Source organism: Nerophis ophidion, linkage group LG20, assembly GCF_033978795.1.
Source record: "Nerophis ophidion isolate RoL-2023_Sa linkage group LG20, RoL_Noph_v1.0, whole genome shotgun sequence".
Taxonomy (NCBI): Eukaryota; Metazoa; Chordata; class Actinopteri; order Syngnathiformes; family Syngnathidae; genus Nerophis; species Nerophis ophidion.
In genome coordinates, this window is record NC_084630.1 from 37,205,717 (window position 1) to 37,218,701 (window position 12,985).

A 12,985-nucleotide genomic window follows, 5' to 3' on the forward strand; every position below is an offset into this window, starting at 1 on the left:
TGGCATTTGTTTGTTTTTTTGTTTTAATGACACTGTTTTTGTACAGAAAAATAATCAAAAACAGCACACCTTTTAATATGAACATACATACTGTACAAAGGAAATTTTCATACGATTTGGAGATACATGCTATTCACTATCCATTGAACAGCATGTATCTCCAAATTGTATGAAAATTTCCTTTTAAAATTACAAATAACATTTAATTTAATATGAACATACATACTGTACAAAGGAAATTTTCATACAATTTGGAGAACCATGCTATTCACTATCCATTGAACAGCATGTATCTCCAAATTGTATGAAAATTTCCTTTTAAAATTACGAATAACATTTTTTATGTGCAATCCAACATCTGGCGATACATGCTTTTCATTAAACGTGAATAAGCAATTCAAAATCCCCATGAACAATTACAACATAAAGTACATGGTAGTCCAAGGAAAAGCATGTACACTATCTCCACATTTTGGGATGTCTTTCTTTTTCATTAAAACCCAAACAAATTGGAGGTACATTTATTTCCTTTGGACAGCTGTATGTGATATGCAGAATCCCAATGAACAATCTCGCCTTAAATATTGATTCATACTTGTTACAAAATATACAAAAGACATGTTTTTGCATCTTATGTACATTTAAAAGTTAAAATCCCACATTTGTACCGTATTTTTTCGGAGTATAAGTCGCACCTGCCAAAAGTGCATAATAAAGAAGGAAAAACAACATATATAAGTCGCACTGGAGTATAAGTCGCACTGGAGTATAAGTCGCGTTTTTTGGGGAAATGTATTTGATAAAACCCAACACCAAGAATAGACATTTGAAAGGCAATTTAAAATAAATAAAGAATAGTGAACAACAGGCTGAATAAGTGTAGGTTATATGAGGCATAAATAAGCAACTGCTATGTTAACCTAACATATTATGGTAAGAGTCATTCAAATAACTATAACATATAGAACATGCTATACCTTTACCAAACTATCTCTCACTCCTAATCCATAAATCCCATGAAATCTTATACGTCTAGTCTCTTACATGAATGAGCTAAATAATATTATTTGATATTTTACGGTAATGTGTTAATAATTTCACACATAAGTAGCTCTTGAGTATAAGTCGCACCCCCGGCCAAACTATGAAAAAAACTGCGACTTAGAGTCCGAAAAATACGGTACCTCGCGGTTTTAATGATCATATACTAATACAACAATAAAAAATAGGAGTATGAATCTTTGGGCACCTAACGATTAGATCCGATTCCATTCCTGTGGTTCGATTTAACACAATTCTCGATTCACACCAATTTTCGTAATGTATTATTTTGGTATAATAATTCAGGTTACAGGTTAGAAAAGTTATTTCTGGTGTCGTGGAGTTGACATAAAACATATTTTTAGAAATGCATTCGTATAAAAGAAACAAAAAAAACTTTTTTTTTTGTAAATCAATTTTTATAAATTATGCATCGACTTAGAATTGTGATGACTAAGAAAGAATCGTGAATTGGATGCGAATAGATTTTTTTGTGTCCCCCTAATAAAAGTGAAGTGTGAAGTGAATTATATTCATGTAGCGCTTTTCTCTAGTTACTCAAACCGCTTTGTATAGTGAAACCCAAGATCTAAGTTCCATTTAAAGCAGTGTGGGCGGCACTGGGAGCAGGTGGGTAAAGTGTCTTGCCCAAGGACACAACGGCATTGACTAGGATGGCTGAAGTGGGAATCGAACCTGGAACCCTCAAGTTGCTGGCACGGCCACTCTACCAACCGAGCTATATAAAAAGCACTAGTGTAATATTAGGTTATTTACTACAAAAACAAACAAAAAAATAATTTATTTTATTGAGTACCGTATTTTTCGGACTGTAAGTCGCAGTTTTTTTCATAGTTTGGCCAAGGGTGCGACTTATACTCAGGAGCGACTTACGTGTGAAATTGTTAACACATTACCATAAAATATCAAATAATATTATTTAGCTCATTCACGTAAGAGACTAGACGTATAAGATTACATGGGATTTATGGATTAGGAGTGAGAGATAGTTTGGTAAAGGTATAGTGTGTTCTATATGTTATAGTTATTTGAATGACTCTTACCATAATATGTTAGGTTAACATAGCAGTTGCTTATTTATGCCTCATATAACCTACACTTATTCAGCCTGTTGTTCACTATTCTTTATTTATTTTAAATTGCCTTTAAAAGTTCTATTCTTAGTGTTGGGTTTTATCAAATAAATTTCCCCCAAAAATGCGACTTATACTCCAGTGCGACTTATATATGTTTTTTTCCTTTTTTATTATGCATTTTCGGCGGGCGCGACTTATACTCCGAAAAATACGGTAATATATTTTACTGTTCTTGATGTACTTACAAAAAAACACTTCTATTTTAAGCCTACATCATAATGTGATTATTGTCATTATCCAATGAAAAGCATGTACCTTGAATTTGTTTTGGTGGTTTTTGTTGTAGAAAAAAAACAAAGACAACAGGTGGACTCACAAGCCTTTCATGAGGAGGTGAAATGGAGAGCAAATAGTTATAAAGCGCAAACTAGCTCTTTTATACAGCAGTAGAAGGCTCAAGTTAATGTAAGAAGACTTTCCCAGACGTTTTAGTAACATTATTTTGTGTAGATTTATAGTATTAGAACAAATAAACCTCTTTGATCTTTGCAGTCGTTCAGTCTGTAAAAAGAAAGAAAGAGACAGAACAGTGAAAATAAAAAAATATTGCATCTGGTCACACGTGCTTTTGTAACTTCTGCTTTTGCCAGGTTTATGTGGTCTATGCCACGACCTTTCACTGCCACACAGAAACATCTGTTTGAGCAAGAATCTAGCAAACATAATCCTTCTCCCAGAAAAATGATTGATGTGATTTACGCTCCTTAGTCAGAAAAGTGTGCCCTGCAAATCACAACTCTTGTAATTCCCCGAAGAGGCGTTGGTGACTATATTAGCTGCAATTATGTTGCAATGTCCTATGTTTTGACATAAAAGTTGATTCGATGCATTAATTTACATTTACACTTTATTTTAAAAAGGTAAAAAGATATATATCTTGAAAATAATAAAATAAAAATTATATTTACTTTCACTCGCACAGTAACGAATTCAGTATTTTTAAAGACCTCTGGGCCTGCATGTCACAGGCTTGCGTGCATACAAAAAACCTGGTGTTCGCCCTTTTTCATGGCAAAGTTGAGATGTATCAAGACTCGGGTTTTCCCGATACCAATATTTTAGTACCAGTACCGGTACCAAAACGTATTTCGATATTTTTCAGTACTTTTCCAAAGAAGTGTGACCACAAAAATGTCATTATTGGCTTTATTTTACCAAAAAATCTTAGGGTAAATTGAACATATGTTTATTTTTGCAATCAAAGAACAATTTTGGCCTTAAATAAAATAGTGAACATACTAGATACCTTGTCTTTTAGTAGTAAGTAAATAAACAAAAACTCCTAATTTGTTTGCTGACGTATGCAGTAACATATTGTGTCATTTATCCTTCTATTTGATCAAGCTGTAAAAATGAATGAAATGAATTATTTACACTTCTGTTAAAATGTAATAATCACTTATTTTTCTGTTGTTTGATACTTTACATTCCTTTTGGATGATACCATTTAGGTATCGATCCGATACCAAGTAGTTACAGAATCATACATTGGTCATAGTCAAAGTCCTCACGTGTCCAGGGACATATTTCCTGAGTCAATAAACATAATATGATTTATTTTTTAAAAAGGAATAAAGTTTGTGTTACTAAAAAAACATATTGATGTAATCATAGTAGTATCGACTAGATACTGTATCCTCCTGGTACAGTATCTTGGTATCATTACAGTGGATGTCAGGTGTAGATCCACTCATGGCGTTTGTTTACTTTGTGACGCCTGTGAGCTATTGTATCCTCCTGTGTGTAGTGAAGCATGTTTAGCTATTCCTTGTCCTGCAGTGATAATGATACTTGTAAGAAAATGACTTTATTTGTCGCCATGGAGGCAAGGATTAGGGATTTAGAAGTAGCTAAAACACTGCTGACTGCGGATGGACGTTAGCTGCTGGCTAGCTAGCTAGCTAGCCATGTTTGAAAGCACCACTTCCTTAGGGCATTTCAGTGTTATAACTTCACCTTTATCTTTACTTTTGAAGCCAAAAAGCGCCCATTCTCCCTTTTCTGTCTCCATACTGTCTGCTTGTAAGTACTGCGGGATTTTGCGCTGCCGAACATGCTCCTCTGCTGGTAAAACCAGTAATGTCATGATGTGACTACGCACCGTCATGCCCGGGAACCGGTACTTTTCAAACAGAGTATAGAACTGTTTTTGATTCATTAGTACCGCAATACTATACCAGTATCGGTATACCGTACAACCATAATCAAGACTGACGTTGACGCAGAAATGTGCACTGCGTCACATCAACCTGGGAGTTAGTGCTGGAGCCTATCCAAATGATTTCAAGTCTCTAGTTACATGAGACCACTGGTGTTTTGTTCTTCGACAGGCTTGCTATTTGAAGGTGAGAGAATATATCGCCGCACACAACAAAACTTAAAAACACCCCCCAAAAAATCGAAGTTATTGGATTTCATGGCCCACAAAAACAGAAGGAGAAACACTGGAGCCATTAAAGCAATCGATTCTTTGTGTTTTTTGGCCATTTAAATGAGGAGCCTTGCTATAAGTATTTGCAATGTTAATTTGCAAAATGTGTTGGAAACCCAACTGCTGAAATATCAGGGCATTTGTTAATAAACACATTTATGTCAACTGCGTGGTCTTTCAAAGAATATACGGACAGGCTTGATTGAACGATAATTAGCTTTTTTCAACTAACGGTAACTTGTTTTGATCATCAACTTTCGTATTATAACCATTGATTGATTGATTAGAGAAACAATCTATTAAGCTGTATGCTGTTATCTTAAAGGGGAACATTATCACAATTTCAAAAGGGTTAAAAACAATAAAAATCAGTTCCCAGTGACTTGTTGTATTTTTTTAAGTTTTTTTCAAAATTTTACCGGTCCCCGAATATCCCTAAAAAAAGCTTTGAAGTGCTTCATTTTCGCTATTTGCGATGCGACTATCCATTTCCCTGTGACGTCACACAGTGCTGCCAATGTCAACAAACAACGGCGAATACCACAGCAAGATATAGCGACATTAGCTCGGATTCAGACTCTGATTTCAGCGGCTTAAGCGATTCAACAGATTACGCATGTATTGAAACGGATGGTTGGAGCATGAAAGTATTGAAGAAGAAACTGAAGCTATTGAGCGAATAGCTATTGACGCTATTCATAGCCATAGCATGGCCGAATAGCTGCCTTAGCATCGCCGGTAAAATGTGCGGACCAAACGATCAGGACTTTCGCATCTTGTGACACTGGAGCAACTTAAATCCTTCGATTGGTAATTGTTTTTTTCGCATTAAATGTGGGTGGAAGTAAACGTAATATAGTTGCAAATGCATCTGCAGGTTATCCATACATCTCTGTGCCATGTCTGCTTTAGCGCCGCCAGTAAAGAGCATGTTAGCATCGATTAGCTGGCAGTCAACATCAACAAAACTCACCTTTGTGAATTCGTTGACTTTTTAGTTGCAAATGCATCTGCAGGTTATCCATACATCTCTGTGCCATGTCTGCCTTAGCACCACCAGTAAATAGCATGTTAGCGTCGATTAGCGTAGCATGTTAGCATCGATTAGCTGGCAGTCACGCCGCAACCAAATATTTCTGATTAGCACATAAGTCAACATCAACAAAACTAACCTTTGTGATTTAGTCAAGTCAAGTCAAGTCAGCTTTATTTGTCAATTTCTTTACATGTAAGACATACAAAGGAATCGAAATTATGTTTCTCACTCTCCCATGCATAGACAAAAAGAAAAAGAAAACACAACAGTAAAGTGCAACGTGAATATGTCTACCTACTAAAGCGACAATATATATAGTTCCTGTTGTTTTTAAATAGGATATGGCTGTAAACAATGAGTGTTTCATCAGTAGTGCAAATACTTATGATAAACATAGCAGCAGATGTGTGCAATTTTGCATAGTCATTTTTCTGTGGGTCATGGGGTTTAGAGTTCAGGTTATTCCTGGGAGGGGGATTTCAAAGTTTAGTTTAGTTGACTTTATCGTTGCATATGCATCTGCAGGTTATCCATACATCTCTGTGCCATGTCTGTCATCGCCGGTAAAATGTGCAGACACACTGGCACATTCAATGGGGGTCTGGCGGCAGATTTCTTGCCAGTGGTGCAACTTGAATCCCTCCCTGTTAGTGTTGTTACACCCTCCGACAACACACCGACGAGGCATGATGTCACCAAAGTTCCAAAAAATAGTCGAAAAAACGGAAAATAACAGAGCTGAGACCCGGCGTTTGTATTGTGTTGAAAATGAAAATGGTGGCTTTATTACCTCGGTGACGTCACGTTCTGACGTCATCGCAAAAAGAGCCATAAACAGAAAGGCGTTTAATTCGCCAAAATTCACCCATTTAAAGTTCGGAAATCGGTTAAAAAAATATATGGTCTTTTATCTGCACCATCAAGGTATATATTGACTCTTACATAGGTCTGGTGATAATGTTCCCCTTTAACAGTCCGAGAACGGCCAAGGAATGCATAGCTGTAAGACGTCGTGGCAGGTGAGCGAGCGTCTGTCTTACCCCACTAAATAAGTGCAGAAAGGAATTTTTTCAACCGGCCTGAGGACGATAGAAGCTAAAGCATCATTAAGTAAGCCTCCGAAGGGTTTTAGCAATCTGCGTTCAATTAGGATCCTCACGACTGGACCTAAGCTACATGGTTCAAAAAAGTCGGCATACATAGGATTGCATTTTTACAGGTGTTCGTTAATTATTAAAACAGCAATATGAGAAATGGGTCTCGTAAAAATAGCACTTTAAGTAACTCAATAACAAAAAATATTGTCCAGTGTGTACCCCGCCTTCCGCCCGATTGTAGCTGAGATAGGCACCAGTGCCCCCCGAGATCCCAAGAAGGAGTAAGCGGCAGAAAATGGATGGAATTACAAAAAATGATCAAAAAATGTTCTCCTCCTCGTGGAATTGCTAAAAAACATAACATCTTTAAATGTGGTCTAATGCTCTTACAAAAGAGCAAGTGGATGCAGTTTTTCTTATATAAATGTATTTTTTGGAGATGGACATTTATAATCAAACACATTTTCCGCATATGGTTCGCCCTTGCTCATAAAGAAATTATAATGAACACACCTTATACACACCTGCCTTGCCAGAGATGTTGCAGAAGAGTTCTTTGTTTCCATTTGAGCAACTTTGTCACTATATTTAACGAGTACAGGTCAGCATTAAAAGTGAAAGAAGGTAACGTGTCTCGCGTCGTGCATTTAGTTGGTAATCAAATACAAGCTGTTATGAAAAAACTAATTATTTGCCGGATCCGCCTCCACAAGCCCAGGGAGTGTGCAATGTGCATTACCATCACCGTGCACTGTGTGCACAACACCTCCAAAAGTGTAAAACTTAGCTTTTTTTTTACTATTGTAAATACAAACCCCGTTTCCATATGAGTTGGGAAATTGTGTTAGATGTAAATATAAACAGAATACAATGATTTGCAAATCCTTTTCAACCCATATTCAGTTGAATGCACTTCAAAGACAACATATTTGATGTTCAAACTCATAAACTTTTTTTTTTTGCAAAAAATAATTAACTCAGAATTTCATGGCTGCAACATTTGCCAAAGTAGTTGGGAAAGGGCATGTTCACCACTGTGTTACATCACCTTTTCTTTTAACCAAACTCAAACGTTTGGGAACTGAGGAAACTAATTGTTGAAGCTTGGAAAGTGGAATTCTTTCCCATTCTTATTTTATGTAGAGCTTCAGTCCTTCAACAGTCCGGGGTCTCCGCTGTCATATTTTACGCTTCATAATGCGCCACACATTTGCGATGGTAGACAGGTCTGGACTGCAGATGGGCCAGGAAAGTACCCGCACTCTTTTTTTACGAAGCGACGCTGTTGTAAAACTTGTCTTGCTGAAATAAGCAGGGGCGTCCATGATAACGTTGCTTGGATGACAACATATGTTGTTCCAAAACCTGTATGTACCTTTCAGCATTAATGGTGCCTTCACAGATGTGTAAGTTACCCATGCCTTGGGCACTAATACACCCCCATACCAACACACATGCTGGCTTTTCAACTCTGCGCCTATAACAACCCGGATGGTTATTTTCCTCTTTGTTCCAGAGGACACCACGTCCACAGTTTCCAAATATAATTTGAAATGTGGACTCGTCAGACCACAGAACACCTTTCCACTTTGCATCAGTCCATCTTTGGTGAGCTCGGGTCCAGCCAAGCCGGCGGCGTTTCTAATATTGTTGATAAATGGGTTGGATTTGCATAGTAGAGTTTTAACTTGCCCTTACAGATGTAGCGACCAACTGTGGTTACTGACAGTGGTTTTATAAAGTGTTCCTGAGCCCATGTGGTGATATCCTTTACACACTAATGTCGGTTTTTGATGCAGTACCGCCTGAGGGATCAAAAGTCCGTAATATCATCGCTTACGTGCAGTGATCTCTCCAGATTCTTTGAACTTTTTGATGATTTTACGGACAGAAGATGGTAAAATCCCCAAATTCCTAGCAATAGTTCATTGAGAAATGTTGTTCTAAAACTGTTTGACAATTTGCTTACAAAGTGGTGACCCTCGCCCCATTCTTGTTTGTGAATGACTGAGCATTTGATGGAAGCTGCTTTTATAGCCAATCATGGCACCCACCTGTTCCCAATTAGCCTGCACAGCTGTGGGATGTTCCAAATAAGTGTTTGATGAGCATTCCTCAACTTTATCAGTATTTATTGCCCCTTTTCCCAACTTCTTTGTCACGTGTTGCTGGCATCAAATTCTAAACTTAATGATTATTTGCAAAAAAAAAAAAAGTTTATGAGTTTGAACATCAAATATGTTGTCTTTGTAGCATATTCAACTGAATATGGCTTGAAAAGGATTTGCAAATCATTGTATTCTGTTTATATTTACATGTAACACAATTTCCCAACTCATATGGAAACGTAGCTGAAATAGGGGTAGAAATGGATGGATTAAATTTGCTTCTTTTTTTTTTTTTTAAAGAAAAACTTTTCACTTTGTCATCCTGGGGTATTGTCTGCAGAATTTTGAGGACAAAAATTAATTTATTTGATTTTGCAGTAAGGTTGTACCATACATTTTATGGGGAAAAGTGAAGCTCTGTGAGTACTGTGAAAACTGGATGTACCGAATTGGTGCTGTATTGTAATCGGGCATTTGCAGGGTTAATTTAGAATTAGCAACAAATATGGCCCGTCAGGAGCCTCCACTTTCACTGCCATCCACTTGGCAGCGCACCCGGCCCACTGGTTCCGACTGCGGGTGGTGGGCCCACGTGGGGGGGGAGGATGGTGGGCCCACTAGCCCGGCCACCAGGCGCTCGCTGACGAGCCCTGCCTCCGGGCCGAGCTCAGGAGTAGAGGCTGGGTAACGCATCCTCTCTTAGACTCTTTCATGGGGGTATCGTAGCCCTGATGGGGGGGATGGCATTCGGGTGCTACACCTTGTCCAAGGGTGACCCGGAACTATGTAAGGCAGGGGCGTTCAACTCCCTGAGGCTTTATACAAGCCCACATACTCTGTCCCAGGTGGAGGAGTTTAAGTATCTCGGGGTCTTGTTCACGAGTGAGGGAAAGATGGAGAAGGAAATCAGCCGGACAGTGGGAGCTGCTGGGGCAGTATTGCAGTCTCTCTGCCGCACTATTGAGACGAAACGAGAGCTGAGCCAGAAGGCAAAGCTCTTGGTCTACCGAGCTACCTACATTCCTACTCTCATCTGAGCTCATGAAGTGTGCGCCATGACTGAAAGAGTAAGATCGTGGATACAAGCCGCCGAAATCAGTTTTCTCAGAAGGGTGGCTGGCATCTCCCTTTGAAATAGGGTGAGAAGTGCAGTCACCCGAGAGAGACTCGGTGTAGAGCCGCTGCTCCTTCGCTTGGAAAGGAACCAGCTTAGGTGGTTCGGGCATCTCGTGCGGATGCCTCACGAGAAAACTCTCCCTAGGAAGGTCCTCATTATACGTCCCACTGGAAGGAGACCCCGTGGCAGGCCAAGGACCAGATGGGGGGATTACATCTCCTCTCTGACCTGGGAACGCTTTGGGATCCCTCAGGAGGAAGTTGCTAATGTTGCTCTGGAGAGGGAAGTCTGGGGGTCACTGCTGGAGCTCTTCTCCCCGCCACCCGAGTCCAGATAAGCGGTTAAAGATGGATAGATGGAACAAATATGGCAAAATATTGACATTTTGTCAACATCCCATGAGCAACAAGCTCACACCAACTTTACCAGCCAGTCTGGAAAGACTAGACATGTGCGAAGTCCGGCCTGGGGGCCATTTGCCACCCACACAGCTCGTTTTGTTTTGTCTCGAGTGCAGAATGTAAAAATAATTTATTTCCACAACGAACTCTAACCAAAATGAGATGAATTTATAAAAATGCAAACAAAACAAAAACAAAATATAAATAATTAAAGCAAATGCAACATTATATAATTAGACCTACATTATACCAATGAAGGGTTATTTCAAAATGTACACTGTTTTGTGTAAGCAGATTGGCATACTTTATCCCACCCATGTTTTACAAGAGGATTTATAGTTAGGTGTGAACAAAAAAAAACTGACATTTTCATCCCCTTCTGCTTGGACTTGTGAGTGAAGAATGTGAGCCAGTTGACTGACATTGAGACCACATTATTCTTCTGTGGAGTCTTTCATTAAGATTGTCTGATCCTCCACCTTTGGAACACTCTGCATCCAATAGGCCTCGACGGGTCTGTAGGAAGAAGGGCCCCTAGCCCCTTTTCCAGGGGTCAAAACAAAGAAGGCTAAGACACGATAGAAGAGTACAGTGGTGTCACATGATCACGCTGAACTCATTTGGAACGACTGACCTCATACCCCACAGGTCAGCTCAAACTGGCTTTGAAAGACCATTTGTCTCCTTGTTCAGTTTTCTTTGGCGCACAAATACAAACACGCTGACAGATTGTTAACGTGGTTTATCCTGAGGCCAAGTCAAAGAACTTGTGTGTTTTGTTTGACTAAGGACTAATACTGTACTTTGAAGGCATACAAACTTTCAACATTGTTCCAAAAAAATGTCCTGTATTAGGGGCCAGCAGAATATGCCTAGTGTTGCTCTTTGTCAATCAACCTAATACAAAACCCAAAACCAGTGAAGTTGGCACGTTGTGTAAATGGTAAATAAAACAGAACACACTGATTTGCAAATTATTTTCAACTTATATTCAATTGAAGAGACTGCAAAGACAAGATATTTAATGTTCACACTGAGACCTTTTTTTTTTTTCAAATAATCATCAACTTAGAATTTAATGGCAGCAACACATTGCAAAAAGTAAACGTTTGGGAACTGTGGAGACACATTTTTTAAGCTTTTCAGGTGGAATTCCTTCCCATTCTTACTTGATGTACAGCTTAAGCTGTTCAACAGTCTGGTGTCTCCGTTGTTGTAATTTAGGCTTCATAATGCACCACACATTTTCAATGGGATTCAGTCTAGTGCCCTCACTCTTTTATTACGAAGTTGTAACACATGCAGAATGTGGCTTGGCATTGTCTTGCCGAAATAAGCAGGGGCGTCCATGAAAAAGACGTTGCTTGGCTGGCAACATATTCCTGAATGAACTCTCCTGAAAGAATCAATAAAGTACTATCTATCTATCTATATGTCGTTCCAAAACCTGTATGTACCTTTCAGCATTAATGGTGCCTTCACAGATGTGTAAGTTACCCATGCCTTGGGCACTAATACACCCCCATACCATCACACATGTGTAAGTTACCCATGCCTTGGGCACTAATACACCCCCATACCATCACACATGTGTAAGTTACCCATGCCTTGGGCACTAATACACCCCCATACCATCACACATGTGTAAGTTACCCATGCCTTGGGCACTAATACACCCCCATACCATCACAGATGCTGGCTTTTCAACTTTGCACCTTTAACAGTCCGGATGGTTCTTTTCCTCTTTAGTCCGAAGACCACGATGTCCACAGTTTCCCCCCAAAAATTTGAAATGTGGACTGGTCAGACCACAGAACACTTTTCCACTTTACATCAATCCATCTTAGATGCGCTTGGGCCCAGCAAAGCTGGGTGATGTTGATACATGGCTTTGGTTTTGCATAGTAGAGTTTTAACTTGCTCTTACAGACGTAGGGACAAACAGTAGTTACCGACAGTGATTTTCTGAAGTGTTCCTGATGTGGTGATATCCTTGACACACTGATGTCGGTTTTTGATGTAGTACCACCTGAGGGATCAAAGGTCCGTAATATCATCACTTACGTGCAGGGATTTCTCCAGATTCTCTGAACCTTTTGATGATTTAATGACCGTAGATGGTAACATCCCTAAATTTCTTGCAATAGGTCGTTGAGAAATGTTGTTCTAAAAGTGTTCGACAATTTGCTTACACATTGGTGACCCTCGCCCCATCCTTGTTTGTGAATTACTTAGCATTTGATGGAAGCTGTTTTTATACCCAATCATGGCACCCACCTGTTCCCAATTAGCCTGCACACCTGTGGGATGTTCCAAATGAGTGTTTGATGAGCATTCCTCAACTTTATCAGTATTTATTGCCACCTTTCCCAATTTCTTCGTCATGTGTTGCTGGCATCAAATTCTAAAGTTAATGATTATTTGCAAAAAAAAAAAATGTTTATGAGTTTGAACATCAAATATGTTGTATTTGTAGCATATTCAACTGAATATGGCTTGAAAAGGATTTGCAAATCATTTTATTCCGTTTGTATTTATATCTAACACAATTTCCCAACTCATATGGAAACGGGGTTTGTATCTTACTTTCTGCATAG

The 12,985-nt window shown here is 39.0% G+C and overlaps 1 protein-coding gene and 1 long non-coding RNA gene across 2 annotated transcripts in view; both read right to left on the minus strand.

The window, feature by feature from the left end:
- Positions 1-12,985, minus strand: part of LOC133539116 (uncharacterized) — a 1,110,877-nt gene continuing 1,097,892 nt past the window's right edge. Inside the window, exon 2 of the long non-coding RNA XR_009803188.1 lies at positions 1-481. This is a non-coding gene — a long non-coding RNA (uncharacterized LOC133539116). The remainder of the gene's footprint in view (positions 482-12,985) is intronic.
- The window catches only part of si:dkey-27h10.2 (uncharacterized), a 46,153-nt gene continuing 33,692 nt past the window's right edge, over positions 525-12,985 (minus strand). The window contains exon 10 of the mRNA XM_061881203.1: positions 525-2,699. The gene's annotated coding sequence lies outside the window, so the exon portion shown is untranslated. The remainder of the gene's footprint in view (positions 2,700-12,985) is intronic.